The sequence below is a fragment of the Oncorhynchus clarkii genome, chromosome 20 (assembly GCF_045791955.1).
Source record: "Oncorhynchus clarkii lewisi isolate Uvic-CL-2024 chromosome 20, UVic_Ocla_1.0, whole genome shotgun sequence".
NCBI lineage: Eukaryota > Metazoa > Chordata > Actinopteri > Salmoniformes > Salmonidae > Oncorhynchus > Oncorhynchus clarkii.
The window spans coordinates 29,213,469-29,230,258 of record NC_092166.1 but is presented as its reverse complement, the minus strand read 5'-3'; the positions used below and the strand labels follow the sequence as shown (position 1 = coordinate 29,230,258).

Sequence of the window (16,790 nt, the reverse complement as noted above, 5' to 3'; positions counted from 1 at the left end):
TAGAGAGACTACAGTACAAACATGGCTGTGTCCCCCAAAAGAAAAACAAGGAGTTGTAGAGGTGAAGCGTCAAAGCCAGCTGCTAAACAGAAAAGCTCACTGTCTGTTCAAGTTGGGAGGGGAGATTTTTTTTCTCTCCAGAAGATAGTTTGCAACAAAAGTTGCACTGTTGGCCTGTTGAGTGTGGTGGTGTGGTGTCAGCTGGTCCCAGGCCCAGTGGCCCTCACCGGGCTCTGCTCTGCTGACGGGAGGGAGAGGGGCTGGTGGCTGGCCACAGCTCAGGACATGGCCTCGTTTGTTCACGGTCCCCCATCTCTGAAAAGAGTTATGCTGTCTGTTTTGAATGGACAGCGTTTTTCTTTGTGTGCTGGATCAGAACAGAGGGGTAAAGTTAGTCAGCAAGTTGCATAGCTATCTGCATTCTAATTCTTCAAGCCTCTTTTGTATGAAGTTTGGACACCAAGTTTCACACTGTGTTTGACGTGACTGGGATGCTGGAGGTAAGAGATCAATTTTGACCTCCCCCAAAATACAAAATAGAACAGGCTAGATTGTAATTCAATAGTCAGCTACTTCTCAAATATATTGACTACAGTACTGTACAGTAGCCTACAATCATCATAAAACCTCAGAATATAATAAATGATGGTACAGTGAGTATAGGCTATGTAGCTCAAATATTTATGTGCTTTTTTTATTTTATTTTATTTTTTAAAATCTGATCTATTTTCTAACCACAAGGTATTTGACTATGAATCCCTGGCACTTTTCATATTACCTGAAGGCAAATGGTACAGATTTCTACAAGTTATTTACAACAACAGCCAAACCATTCCTCTGGAAACTAGGCTGCAGATCAAAGGATTGGTTTGATCTCTACTTAGCATATTTGTTTAACCTAGCCAGTGATTCTGAAAAGTGCACAAGCTTTTGCCGTGATATGCAGAGCACCCTTTATCCGTCTTTTTCTTGTGTTAGCTCTGGATTTAAGTACTTTCTGTATTTAGGAGACAACTGGATTTGCCAGCTTTTGAAATTGAGTTGCCCACTGCTAGCAGTCTTGGCACCCAGAGATAGATAACTAGGTGCGTTCCACCGCTAATCCTGATCGCCCTTCTAATAGTATTTGTGGACTGTACAGCACTCAATTAGGGCATAATGTGCTATTTTTATTTCCTTTAAGTTGGATTAAAGGAGAAAATGTGTTTTGCAGTTTTTGCATGTCTACTATTTACTTTTCAAAGTATTGTTTTGTTTAGCAGTTTTATTCGGGCAATGCTGCTCTACTCTCAACACACATGGATGCAAAATGTCAAGCAAAGAAACCATGTCCAAGCGCTCTGAAAAAAAAAATACGTCAGGGCAATCAGCACATTTTCTGGAAAGAGAATGCTTATGCACACAATGCCCTAATTCTCTCTTACTTTGGGCTTTGGGAAAGATGAGCACAGGTTTATTGAGAGCCAGAAAAGAGGGCAGATGGCTCACAAGCGGGATAAACCTGGGAAGTCATGCTGTAAATGTGTTTTTACAGGAAACAATGAAAGGAGCGGACAAAGCGATTGTGGCAAAGTCCTTTGGAAAATGGAAAAGCAGCTCTCAAAGGTCCAGGACCATGGAGAAGCCGGATGAGCCGCCTGAAGAAAGCAAGGAGGAGAACCTTTGCAGCTGCACCTGTGAGTCCCCGCGAAAAGGCAAGGAACCAACAACCTATGGAGGAAAAGTACCTCATTTCCTTATTTCAAATAGTCATATGACTTATTTCTCTCAGCTTATTTTTCTTGTGGCCATTTGAATTATTACGAGCAGCATTGTTTTCAATTTGACACTCTCTAGCTAGCCTGCTCTATCCAGCCAGTGAACAAACAAGCCACATTGTTGGGCAGGAGAATTCCTTTTGAGCGAAAGTGTGTCTCCAATGATACCGCCTTGCCAGGAAAAAGACAAAGCAAAAAATAGCAAACACAAAAACAGTCACAGGTGCATGGGACTGAGAGAGAACCCAGTGAATGGTCACCGCAGTCCCTAGGAGGTCTTTCAGTGTAAGCCAGTGCGGTGGGTGGACTTCTGACAAGGACATTGGTGAGCAGCCAGGTGGGAGTGTGTAACTGAGAATGCTCCTGTTTATTCTTTTCACATGCTAATGTAGCTCCAATCTGACTTCTCTCTCTATGCGGCAGAAACTTTACTTTGAGTCTACATTCAATTCTCTCCTTTCAATGCCAACAGAAGCATTTTGATACCTTGCATGCATTCAACGTGATCATTTATGATATGCGTTGAACATGAATTAGTATGCGGTATTAAACTGCTGCAGGTGGTGAAAGAACGACGATCCAGTGTGAGGTGGAGATTAACAGGCCTTTTAGTGGTACTCTCTCAAAGTAAGGTCTGACTTTCCACTCCTATTTGATGTACCCCTATTTACTTCCACACTTACATTAACACGTGTTTGTCTTATCAGCATACGCAGTTTGCATCAAATATCCGGAAAGGCCAGATACGCTCCACGTTCTGTACACATGCACCAATATGAGGACAGAGGAAAAACTGTGGAGTATGTGGATGATACGAACAGGTCATTTAGCCCATCTTGGCTAATGGACCCGTAATTCTGTCCAATTGATCAATTATCCTTCTTGTTACCCTCTCATAACACCAACCTTACAGTAAATAGCTACCTTTAAAATGTATCATAAGCTATCATCATACGCTGAACAAAAATATGAACTCAACATGCAACAATTTCAAAGATTTAACAGAGTTACAGTTCATAAAAGGAAATCAGTTAATTGAAATAAATTCCTTAGGCCCTAATCTATGGATTTCACATGACTGGGAATACAGCTATGCATCTGTTGGTCAGAGATACATTACCTTATAAAAGGTAGGGGTGTGGATCAGAAACCAGTCAGTATCTGGTGTGTCCACGATTTGCCTCATGCAGCGTGACGTCTCCTTCATATAGAGTTGATCAGACTGCTGATTGTGGCCTGTGGAATGTTGCCCCACTCCTCTTCAATGGCTGTGCAAAGTTGCTGGATGTTGGCGGGAACTGGAACACACTGTCGTACATGTCGATCCAGAGCATCCCAAACATGCTCAATGGGTGACATGTCTGGTGACTATGCAGGTCATGGAAGAACCGGGACATTTTCAGCTTCCAGGAATTGTGTACAGATCCTTGCGGCATGGGGCCGTGCATTATCATGCTGAAACATGAGGTGATGGCGGCGGAAGAATGGCACTACAATGGGCCTCAGGATCTCATTACGCATGTGCATTCAAATTGTCATCGATAAAATGCAATTGTGTTTGTTTATCATAGCTTATGCCTGCCCATACCATAACCCCACCGCCATCATGGGGCACACGTTGACATCAGCAAACTGCTTGCCCACACGAGGCCATCTGCCTGGTACAGTTGATTCATCCGGGAAGAGCATACTTCTCCAGCGTACCAGTGGCCATCAAAGGTAAACATTTGCCCACTGATATCGGTTACGATACCAAGCTGCAGTCAGGTCAAGACCCTGGTGTGCAAACCCCCAGTTTCATCAGCTGTCCGGGTGGCTGGTCACAGACAATCCCGCATGTGAAGAAGCTGGATGTGGAGGTCCTGGCCTGGCGTGGTTAAATGTGGTCTGCTGTTGTGAGCCCGGTTGGACATACTGCCAAATTCTCTAAAACGACATTGAAGGCGTCTAATGGTAGTGAAATGAACATTCAGTTATCTGGCAACAACTCTGGTGGACATTCCTGCAATCAGCATGCCAATTGCCCGCTCCCTGAAAACTTGAGACCTCTGTGGCATTATGTTGTGTGACAAAACTGCACATTTTAGATTGACCTTTTATTGTCCCCAGCACAAGGTGCACCTGTGTAATGGTCATGCTGTATAATCAGCTTCTTGGATCATCTAGGAAAAGAGAAATGCTCACTAACAGGGATGTAAACAAATGTATGCATACAATTTGAGAGAAATAAGCTTTTTGTGCATATGGAAAATTTCTGGGATCTTTTATTTTCGATTCATGAAACATTGGACCAACACTTTTTTGTTTAATGTAGTTCAATCGTTTACGTATCTGTGCATATCTGTCTTTTCCAAGTTCAGTTCCTGAAAAGGGCAATATGGCTCCACTGTACTACAAAAATATTCATCCCTTCTAGTGCAAACTCCGTAAATAGCATCAAAGGCAGCATTGTCACTTGCACCTCTAGCATCTTTTCTGCATAACCGACCACTACAACAGGCAGTCTCAGGGGACATACGGTTTTCCTATTCCAGCCCCAACCCTGAATTACTGTGTGTTCAGTGTAATTATAAAGGAGGGTTGTTGCCAGGCTATAATGCAGAATGCCAGGTGCACACTAGCAGTGTCTCCCATTCCCACTAACTCACAGAACCGTATCTACACAGCCTACAGGAAGTACCCTAACCTCTAAGGGATTGTGCTGCTACTTCATTCAGCAGTAATCAGTTTAGATTTCGCTCTCTATTCCTTGTTGAAATGTTGAAACCTGAAATCAGCCATATGTCTGCCGATAAACATACATCATAAAGAGGGAAAGGGAGAAAGTGCAACACTTGGTGGTGCTCTATTTTCCTAAGCCTGCTTAGGTTATGTGACTGAGCCACAGTTGCTCTGTGAAATTGTATCCCAATACTGGCACTGCATCCTTGTGAGGGAGTCTTGTAAAATGGGTTTACTTAGCGCCTTTGCTGGCATTTTCCGAAGATAGCAAATGCACAAACACTGCCCATGATCGGATTAACTGTACAACAAAATGATGTAACTCTTTGTCTTTCTTGTGTGGCATAGGTTTTCCTCTGCATGAGTTTAGTGGTCAGCTCAAAATGTAGACGGGGATGTTACAGAGCCAACATGCAGTTCAGCCATAAGACAAGTAGCACTATATAATATACAGTGTATGAAAAGATTATGTCTCTTCTGTAGTTTACCATTGGACATGAATTGATTGTAAAGCGACCATCTCCAAAACACGCCATTTTAAACGACCCGGGTCATAGAGACCTGCTGAGAGTGAGATACCCTTGCCCTTGGGCAACAGTCCATGGAAGCAATCTCCCATAGTAACACACACTCCATCCATCTCAATCAAAGTATACACCTACTGAATAACACTTATTAGTTATTATTAAATTCCGTTGCCCTTTTTTGCAAGGCCACACGTCTTGTTGATGTCCTTCTCCAAGGCCTTCCTATGGACGCACGGTAGTTTGTCACCATGTATACACATATTACACTGTATGACACTGAAATAAACCAAAGAATGCAGTATCTTGTACAAAGTATACATGGCCCACACATGTACTGTACAGCTAGTACTCTACAGAGACTAGAATACAAAGATGTATCAAGACCTTTCTTTAATCACTCAATTACAAATCAGTTGAAATATCTCCACGTATCTTAGTAATTTACATTTTAATTACTACTATTACTTATTTTTCTTTTTTTTTGGGGGGGGGGGGGGGGGGGGGGTGTAACCATAGAAAGCTCAATTCCTCCCCTACACTAGAAAGAAGCAAAATGACTGTTTTTCACTGGAGGTTTAGATGCTTGTTTATCACTTTTAAATACCATCATCTTTGCTGAAATCCCCTCTCAAAAGAACCTTTCACTTGCTGGAATAAATTCAAATTAAAATTTAAATCCCTCTTTGCATTTCTTCAGCCTCTTTTAAAATAGCTGCCTCCTTTTAGAAAGCTGTTTATGTAGTGATCTGTTCATAATCCAGTTTGTTTCTCAACAGCGAAAAACACAGAAATCGTATTATCACTATCTTGGAGAGATGATGCGAGAAATCAGGAAGTATAAATGTCTGGATCTGTGGAAGTTTTCAAAGTGCTAAATCTGAAAGAATAAGGCGAAAGCCCTTTGATGAAGTACTCTGAACAGTAGCATTTGACTTGCAAATATTGATAGTACATTGTACTGAGAGAACTCGGAAGGTATCAAATACCCTTTGTGATGTTATTTAGAAAAACTAGACAATGGCTGTCCCTTGAACAAATATACAGAAATCTTTCTCTCATTCACAGCAATCTGAAATATGTGCTAGGTAGATAACTCATCAGAAATGTTCTACCATGTGATATAGTTTTTTTGTACTGAGCGTATGAAGATTTAACCATTGGCACAATGGGGGAACCTTACATGACAAGTATTCCATAATTCTATAAACAACAACCCTTCCCAATCTCACAAGGCTCACGTCTAATATTTTGTAGAAATCAAAATGTAATCAAGAATTTAATTAATAAAAACTGAAAAGTGCCTTGTGATAATAACTATCCCGTTGAAAATATGTAAAATAACTGGGAAGAGCCTGTTGGAAGATTTAATTTGCTCCAGCTAGATTGGGTTTATTGTTGGAAACAAATTATAATTGTGCCTCTAGAAAGTTAACAAAGATCTAAACAAAAGGAAATCAATGGCCGAGTCCATTAATCACTCAAAGCAAGCTACTTGTGCTGAAGAAACTTACTTGATAATCAATTTCTTTGTTTTGCTCAAAAGGGCATTTGCATTCTGATTCACGTCAGCAAGCTTCCTGTATTGGGCGCAATCAAAACATTGTAAACCACATTAATGGGAGTATTTTTGTATTTTCAAGTGTATCTCTCTCTGTGTAGGCATCATGAAAAGCTGTGGCTGTCTTACAAACTGCTGTAAACGGCTGTTATTAACACAGACCCCTGCACTACTAATAAGGGTCAGTGTTGATTTGTCAACAGCAATTATCAAGGTGAAACATTGTGCCAGAGTCTTGTTTAATTAATTAAGACTTATGATTTTGGCATTGATAATACTGACCTTCGGAGCACAAGGACAAGCAATCCAACTATGTCTGCAGAGATTCTGCTAAAGATCATAGGTTATAAAATGGAGGCGAATTTGTGAGCTATGCATTGCCGGATGCTACTTATTATTACTCATATCAAGACAGTCTACCGCTCATCAGCGTCATCACTACAGAAGCCATTAGACACACCTGTTGCCATTGTTTGTCATCCTTTCGCCCGGCCATCCCAGGGGAACCACTGCTCCCCTGGCCTTTTGTAGGCGGGTCTGTTTGTCTGCTTATCAGACATGGAGTTAAGATCTGTTGAAGACCCGTTGAGACTCAGACCAAGGCCCCACCTCTTTATACTCAGACCCAGAACAAGACCCAACCTCTTTATACTCAGACCCAGAACAAGACCCAACCTCTTTATACTCAGACCAAGAACAAGACACAACCTCTTTATACTCAGACCCAGAACAAGACCCAACCTCTTTATACTCAGACCCAGAACAAGACCCAACCTCTTTATACTCAGACCAAGAACAAGACCCAACCTCTTTATACTCAGACCCAGAACAAGGCCCAACCTCTTTATACTCAGACCCAGAACAAGACCCAACCTCTTTATACTCAGACCCAGAACAAGACCCAACCTCTTTATACTCAGACCCAGAACAATACGCAGTGTTTTAAAACTATGGCAAGCTCAAGACCATTTAAAATGTTGAAATGCGATCCAGACCAAGACCTTTGTAAAAAAGTCAGCAAGAAAAGGCATATTATTCCTCACACATTAGGGAAGCAAGGCGTCCTGGTACTTGTGTGTTTAATCATTCCTTCTTGGCCACATAACTCTGGCAAGAGGAGGTATTGGGCGATATATCTTAACCATGAACTTAGATACTACTACTACCATCTTGTCCAGAACCATTAGTCCAGACCCACAGCAGAACATTGGGTGCCGAGTCACAGATCCAGACATTTTGGTCACTGACACCCAGACCAATGTGGTCCTTAGTGGTCTCAATATCAGGACCAAGAGATTGAGACTCTAACTCTCACTATCTTAGTCTGATGAGGAATCGGTCCATTTTAGTGTCAGTTAGCCCATAGCCCTTGTTACAGAGCTTCTACAGGCCATGGTACACCAACTTAAAGAAAGACTTGAAAAGTACGGGAAAAGTCTGCAATCAGACTTTTTCCACCATCGAAGGCAGATCACTCAGTTATGCTATGTGGCTTTTGCAGTACTGCAGTAACTTCGACACAATATAACGAGGCTTCGATTAAGGATTGGGTGTGCGTCTTTAAAATATAGCGTGAGGTCGCCCACAGTTGCACACGAGTTCTCCCCAAGGGTGCTGTCGGGTAGTACTAATCGTTTCTTTAACTGCGATGTAGTGACATGTAGTGAAGATAATGATGCCCGTGGAAAATGTCGTTTATTTTCAAAGAAACCTTCCCTGCCTGTTGACATCAACATAAAGATAGTTACACATCCTGGAGCTATGTCAACAACATACACTTATGTTTTGTTGCTCCATATTTGCATATGCAAATTGTATTTTTTTAATGTAACAGTCTTTTCATGTGACTCTTTCTGTGATGAACAAGGCATCAAGTGGTTGCACAATGGCAGACGGATGAGTTTAAAGGGTTCACACTATAAACCAGGAGGTGGTGATTGACTATTCATCTTATTTGAGGACAATTATGAAGCATTTTATCTTAAATTAACCTCACTTTATTTTAGAATATAATGATGTTAACATATCTGGTTAATGACTGGAGAATATTAATGCCTACTTCGTTGTATTGAGTGAAAACTAGAGCTCTGTTTTGCAATGTAGTTGACTGTATTTGAAGTGAGATAAAAAAAAAGTGATATGGTTGGTTGACCTCATAAAGGCAATTTATGGTTCTTACCATGAAAAAAAGAAGTAATGGAAAACATTATACAATACATGACCAAAAGTATGGGGACACCTGCTCGTCATTCCAAAATCATGGGCATTAATATGGAGTTGGTCCACCCTTTGCTGCTATAACTGCCTTTGGGCAGGTAGCGTTCTTCTGGTATCTGCCAAACCCAGATTCGTCCGTTGGACTGCCAGATGGTGAAGCGTGATTCATCCCTCCAGAGAACGAGTTTCCACTGCTCCAGAGTCCAATGGCAGCGAGCTTTACACCACTCCAGCCGAGGCTTGGCCTTGCGCATGGTGATCTTAGGCTTGTGTGTGGCTGCTCAAGCCATGGAAACCCATTTCATGAAGCTTCTGACGAACAGTTCTTGTGCTGACGTTGCTTCCAGAGGCAGTTTGGAACTCGGTAGTGAGTGTTGCTACGCGCTTCAGCACTCGGCGTCACCTCGGCGTCACCGTTCTGTGAGCTTGTGTGGCCTACCACTTCGCGGCTAAGCGGGGCAGAAATTTGCCAAACTGACTTGTTGGAAAGGTGGCATCCTAAGACGGTGTCACATCGAAAGTCACTGAGCTCTTCAGTAAGGCCATTCTACTGCCAGTGTTTGTCTATGGAGACTGCATGGCTGTTTGCTCGATTTTACACACCTGTCAGCAACTGGTGTGGCTGAAATAGCCAAATCCACTCATTTGAAGAGGTGTCCACATACTTTTGTATATATAGTGTATTTGTAGGTTTTACACAAAGCCTGTATGGTGCTCAAAAACAATAGGGTGCTTTGACATTTCACTTCTTTGCGAACATAATTTGCAGCAGAATGCAAAAAAGCTTTTAGACCCAGACGTGACCAATTGTAATACTTTTCTGAATGCAATCAAACACTTTCTATAAACACGAACAGGACTTTTGAAATGTGAACCCTTGTCTGACATGTAATTTCCTCCAACCCACTCCTCTTTTCATTTCTCCACTAACTCGCCCCCCAGTTTTGTGCATATTTCCTGTTGATGAAATAGTTTTGAAAACACTATAGGCTGGTTAACGGGTCATGTTGTAGGCTTTTGGGATAAACCTTTTTGCAGATTAATCAGGGACAAAGCATATTTTTTGCGTGTTTGCGTTATACTTCCACTGAATTTGTGAAAAACCGAACTGCCGGTCTTACTGCACTGTCCTCTGTAATGTTTTTCATTTTGTCAGGATTGTTGTTGACAAGTTGATCCTTTTTAGGGTTTTATGTGGTCGATGTGTTGTTCTCACGTTACAACAGTCTTACAGTAGTTCAGGACATGAAGTAATCAGTACTTTCTTGGACAAATGCTTATGATGTTCTTTCACTATGATTGTCTGCATCAGGGCTAAAGAAAGAAAGGAACATGCTTTTATTAGTTGAAATGATTTTTAAAGTGATGGCTCTATGCTTTCATATTTTTTTAAACCACCATCTCACAGGAGTGATGCAAAAGAAAGATCAAGAGGAACAAGACTGTACTCTGGCAGTCCCTCTTTTCAGCATGTACCAATGGCTCTTGAAATACAGTTACAAAATTAGACTTTCAAATGAGGTATTAAACAAGTTGATGATCAACTGCCAAACCTTAAGTAATGATATACCCCAGCCATCCTCAAGTCCCCAGCCTTGCATAACCAAAATTCGCAGATGACAAAAAAGCACAGAAAATTCATTATTATTACACATGGTGTTCACACGTCTCTCCCCAGAGACTGGAGCGGCACAACCTAGAGATAAGCGTGTTTGGGTGGCCCCTGTTGTCAGCTGGGGAAGGGGATGCTTGCATCTCTAAGAGGCCCCTTACGGGTATCACTTATTTGAAAGGCTAAGCTACGGCCCCGTACCCCCATACCCCCCCCCCCCCCCCCCCCCCCCGCCCTTCTTCCTGCCCCTCCCTTCCTGCCCCAGGCTCCACCCAGAAGTGTGGCTTCCTTTTGTCATTGTAATCTGGCCCTGTTTGCTAAACGCTTCCACTGTTTACTCTCTGCTACGGGGGCTTGTATTAACAGGAGTCAGCAGGATGCGGGTGACATCACTGGCGCTGGGGCTGGGGGGCTTTTGTAGGAACTGCGTTTGTTCTCTCTCTTTATTCCCCCTTCTCTCTCTCTCTCTCTCTATCCAGGCCTGTCTAATGCATGAGCTAACTCAGGAGGCTGACATGGCCTACAGGGAGGAATTACACCGAATTACTTAAATATCTGCTATGCAGCAGCTAGCCTTCCTTCCTTAGTCACCAAACATCACTTCCAGGTCCCTGCCTTTTACTGATAGCTAGTCCTCTCCGGTAACAGAAAAGGTCTAGGACAAAAGGGGTATTCATTCATTCAAATAGGAGAAGAAAAAAAGACAGACAGGTACTAAGATACAGACGGGGGAAAAAAAATCAAATTAACAGACAAGGCTTTCATGACATACTTTGGTTGTTGTTGCCGTAGCGATAAAGTCGCAGACATTGAAACTCGTCTGTTGAGCCATTGTTATCATCCCTGGCCATCTGCTGCTGAGGAGTGACATTCCCGCTCATTTGCATGATGAGTGATATATGGGAAGCTTGGGTGAGCATATGCCCCACTCAGTCCTATGACAAAGCAAGTGAAAGTTTTAGAAGCATTAATATAAGGGGTGGAAATTAAAAAGGATGGAGAAAAAAAATATGAAGATAAATCAGTGTGTGTGCATGTGTGCGCGTATGTGTGTAGTGTGTAATTGTGTGTAGTGTACCGTGTGTGTGGAGGGCTAACGCATGCATCTGCCTCCTTGTGCGCCTGTTTGTGTGTTTTGCGGATGTGGGAGTAGAATGAGGAGGGGGATGTCTGCTGTTGATGTGCAAATGTGCATCATATTGAAGGGCTGTGAATGGGGAGGTGTGACGTAAAAAGGGACCCGAACGCAGGTGCTTATCTCCAGGCTGTCAAAGGCACAGTATGTCATATTCCTGGGGACTACCTTTCAAAGACACAGCACCAGCTCGGCCATCAAGCTTCTGGGGGGAAATCAAACTTTCTGGATCATAGAAGTAGGTTTGTGTCAAATTATTTCCGTTAACAACAATGTAGAGGTTATGCTGGTGTTGGTGGTCAGTTGTTTTTGTCGTTGACATCAATCGTGTACTGTGAGTGCATGTGAAAAGACGAGCGTTTTTTACCCTCTTGATGTTTGACACTGTCATATGACTTCATCAAAAGCGGTTAGGGCTATATACCGTCTATGACTGTTTTACAGTTAATGCACATGCTTAAAGCTATTTGACAGATGACTACCGATGTGTTAAAAATGAGTTTTGCTATGACTAGTTTTACGATATGAATTCACAAATACTATAAATTGTGCACTTCAGGAAAGTATTTTTCTGCCAAACACAGGATGGTTCTGTGTTCTTAGAAAACCTAGTGGAAAACAGCTTTTGCTCAGGTCTCCGACTGTTAGAGAGGAGATTATATGGCTCAAACTGGTTTTTAAGAAGTATGACCTATTTTTTTAATCATCCAGATAACATTAGACGCTGTCTACACGAATGCTGTGTGTTTAATTTAGCTAGAGTATAAGCTACGGTCTTAGAAGAACGCATGTTAGTATTGTGTGTAGAGACAAAGCATTGTCAGGTTGTGCTGGACGGCTTTCGCAGTGACAGCTGTACACACGACTATCGAGCCGTAATGCACTTAAACTTTGACTTAGCTTTCCGGTAACATGGGAGTTTGTTGTTGAAACCGTTTCTTCCTTTATTTATTTTTTTGGGGCTTTCGACTCAGTTTATGTACAGTAGGACTTTATACGACGGTAACCTAAGACAAAAGTTGAATGAATGTTTGTTGGAATCCTGTTGTATTCTGAATGTTGTATTATAGTCGGGGATAAGTGTTCATTGAGACTTTGCGGTGGCATACATGGTCCATACCTTACACTTGAACAAACTCTGGAGAGACACAGTAACCCAAGGTCTCCAGGGAAACTGTTGATTTAGTGGGAAGGATGGATGTTGCAAAGTTGATCATTGACTGGTAACTATCAATAGACTTAGGACTGTGCCTTGGAAGGGCAAAGCTCTGAGAATATTTTAAGGGATCATTTGGAAGAAGATTAATGCATTTTTCATAACATACTGTAGGTAGGGATTTTATCAAGACAAGTGGTGGGTTGATAAGTGAGTTGTGTTTTGAGAAACACACAACTAGTGTAGCTCAGGATTTATTTCCAGGCCTTTGCTTAGTACACATGATTCAATTAACATACAGGCGTAACATGTTGTGCGGGTTAGAAGACTTTAATTGGATTAAAATCCTTAAAGTAGTCGGTAAATTCGCGTTAGCTTCTTTTTTAAGATGTAAAAATGTATATATTTGTTTGTGTAGTTTTCTATTTGCACCTTGAGATGTTTTGTTAAGCATAAGTAAGCATGCAGAATAAATAAAACATTCCGGCTTGTCATTTAAACAGCAAGTTTAGAACAGACCTCTCAAATATTACATTTTGTATCCTGTGATTGAAAAACCATACTAAATAAAAACAAACAACAAAATGATCTATTTATCAACTCCCAAATCCCTGAATCCCATTTTGACCTGTGATATTTTAAAAGGGCAACGAGGTATTCAGACCATTACGCCATGTCATACATAATCATTATTTTCAAGTTCGGGATGTCCAACAAAACAAGTTAGAGACATGTGATAACTGAGACAAACCACTGAGACCATGATCATATAGTCACTCTTTACATGCTCTTGTAATACCACAGCTACAACAACACAAAGATTCCGGATGATATGGTATTGTCGTGTAAACAGTCATCTCCCCTCTACACTCTTGCTGTACTTTATGAAGCGCCCTTCCTGCTCCAAGCAAGTCAGTTGCTACATAATAGGGTAATGTTAGATCTGCCTGCACTCCTGTATGACAACAGGAGCTGTCCATGGTACCTAGAGAGTAACGACTTTGTTGTCCAGAGGGGGGAGGTGAAATGACAAACTCTTCTTTGTGAAAAGCTTGCTAAATTGAGTTCTATGACCAATACATTTGATTGTTCTATGGGATATCAAGTGCCCTCCTGTGACTTGTTAACTTTGTCACTTTGCTCTTGACAAATCTCTCCATAACTCAACAAATAGATTCAAATAGTTATTCAAGACAAGAGCACACTTTACCTTTCAAAAAATTAGATTGAAGAGCAAGTCGAATATAGGGAAAGTAACTGTTGAGCATTGTGAAACACTGCAGGCAGAAAATAGTTACAGTAGAAAATAATTGCAGAAAATGTTCAGCGCTTAGTGTCCATCCAACGTGTATTTTGTTACCTGTTTTTCCACCACACTCAAACTTCACTTAGTTAATCCATGAAAATGAATTATGTGGGTTTAATTCAGCAAGGTTTCAGAAATGTTCCATCTGCTGTTGAGCAGCTGGGGAAAGGATAAATGTAATTAATTACTTCACTTTTGAACAGAATTCCACAGAAACGGTTTATGTTCGTGTATGATTGGGAATGATTTTGAAATCCCAAATGTACAACAGCAGTATGTATTTGTTATAACAATGCCGAATGAACCTTTTTGCTGCGTGTGATTGGTTTTGGGCCAAACTGATATTCACACCAAAATTGTATTTTTCATGCCTTCAGAAAGTAATCACACCCCTCGACTTATTCCACATTTTGTTGTGTTACAGCCTGAATTCAAAATGGATTAAATAGATGATTTTTCACACCCATCTACAAACAATACACCATCATGAAAAAAGTGAAAACCTGTTTTTAGACATTTTTGCAAATGTATTGAAAATGAAATACAGAAATATCTCATTTCCATAAGTATTCACAACCCTGAGTCAATACATGTTAGAATCACCTTTGGCAGCGATTACAGCTGTGAATCTTTCTGGGTAAGTCTCTAAGTGCTTTGCACACCTGGATTGTACAATATTTGCACATTATTATTTTTAAATTATTCAAGCTCTATCGAGTTGGTTGTTGATCATTGCTAGACAGCCATTTTCAAGTCTTGCCATAGATTTTAAAGCCGATTTAAGTCAAAACTGTTACCAGGCCACACTGCAACATTCAACGTCATCTTAGTTAGCAACTCCAGTGTATATTTGGCCTTTTAGGTTATTGTCCTGCTGAAAGGTGAATTAGTCTCCCAATATCTGTTGGAAAGCAGACTTAACCAGGTTTTCCTCTAGGATTTTGCTATTCCTTTTATTTTATCCCCCAAAAACTCCCTAGTCCTTGCAGATGACAAGTATACTCCTAACATGATGCAGTCACCACCATGCTTGAAAATATAAAGAGTGGTACTCAGTGAGGTGATGTGTTGGATTTGCTCCAAACATAACGCTTAGTATTCAGGACATAAAGTTCATTTCTTTGCCACATTTTTTCCAGTTTTACTTTAGTTCCTAATTGCAAACAGGATGCATGTTTTGGAATATTTATATTCTGTACAGGTTTCGTTCTTTTCACTCTATCATTTAGGTTAGTATTGTGGAGGAACTGCAATGTTGTCGATCCATCCTCAGTTTTCTCCTATCACAGCCATTCAACTCTGTAACTGTTTTAACGCCACCATTGGCTTCATGGTGAAATCTCTGAGCGGTTTCCCTCCTCTCCGGTAACTGAGTTAGGAAGGGCACCTGTATCTTTGTAGTGACTGGGTGTATTGATGCACCATCCAAAGTGTAAATAATAACTTCACCATGCTCAAAGGGATATTCCATGTCTACCAATACTGTAGGTGCCCTTTGCGAGGCACTGGAAAGCCTCCTTGGTCTTTGTGGTTGAATCTGTTTTTGAAATTCACTGCTTGACAGAAGGACCTAACAGATCATTGTATGTGTGGGGTACAGAGATGAGGTAGTCATTCATAAATCATGTTAAACACTATCATGGCACACAGAGCACACAGTCCATACAACTTATTAACTTGTTAAGAACATTTTCCTCCTGAACTTATTTAGGTTTTCCATAAGAAAGGGGTTGAATACTTATTGACTCATGACATTTCAGCTTTCAGATTTTTATTAACTGTTGAAAATTTCTAAAAACATAATTCCATTTTGACATTATGGGGTATTGTGTGTAGGTCAGTGCCACAAAATCTCAAATTAATCCCTGTTAAACTCAGGTTGTAACACAACAAAATGTGGAAAAAGTAAATGGGTGTGAATACTTTCTGAAGGCACTGACTGTTTTATTGTCATGTAGGTCTTCTTATAGATCTATATCTATAGGATTTCAGCCAATATGATGTTTAGTAACCCATATTTGTGCTTTGACTATATCAAATTAATATAAAACCCACAATGGTTTAAGTATATATAATGGATTCTGTATAATGATAAAGTAGTAATCCTCTGAAGATCAATGTACTTAAGGCTATATATGTTTAAAATGCTCTTGTGGATCTGAGAGGGATAGACTATACATTTATTCCTGGCTGTGAAGTAGCAGTTGTTAGATATTTCCTGATGCGGACTATGAGATAAGTATCTAGTGATAAATACGAAATATTGAAATACTATATAAAACTTTGATATCATAAATGTTGTAAAACCTAACTCAGATCACTTGATATATTCATATATGATCTATCTATAAATAAATTAACTGAAAAGTGAACATGTAGTATTATTTTTTAAAGAGAATAGTGAGTGGTTTTGTATGCCTGACATGTTGGAGCTATAAGCAATGTCCCTAATTAAAATTACATGGGATTTGTTTTCGCTCTTTTTTATTCAAAATATATTTTAACATTACCTTGATTGTAATGTTACCTCATTGGCTGCGGTTTTGTTTGTTGGCCTAACTATAAAGGATCTGCTTGTACCCTTGTGGGTTGGGAAGAATTAGGATTTATGAATTTATTTCCTCTGTTGTATTGTTTAAACAGCTTTGGTTTAGTTTTGATCCCTTCCTCTTGCCTTTGAGGCTGTTCCACGGTGTCAGCTGTTGACTGATAGTAAGAGAACTGCCTCACAGTGTGAATGAAAGAAAACTAGCGGTTGGTAAACACTGATAAGGGATAAATAGAAAGCGGTCAGGCAGAGA

The 16,790-nt window shown here is 40.7% G+C and overlaps 1 pseudogene; it reads left to right on the top strand.

The window, feature by feature from the left end:
• The first annotated feature begins 343 nt into the window (after nucleotides 1-343).
• Nucleotides 344-16,790, top strand: part of LOC139376169 (suppression of tumorigenicity 18 protein-like) — a 50,668-nt pseudogene continuing 34,221 nt past the window's right edge.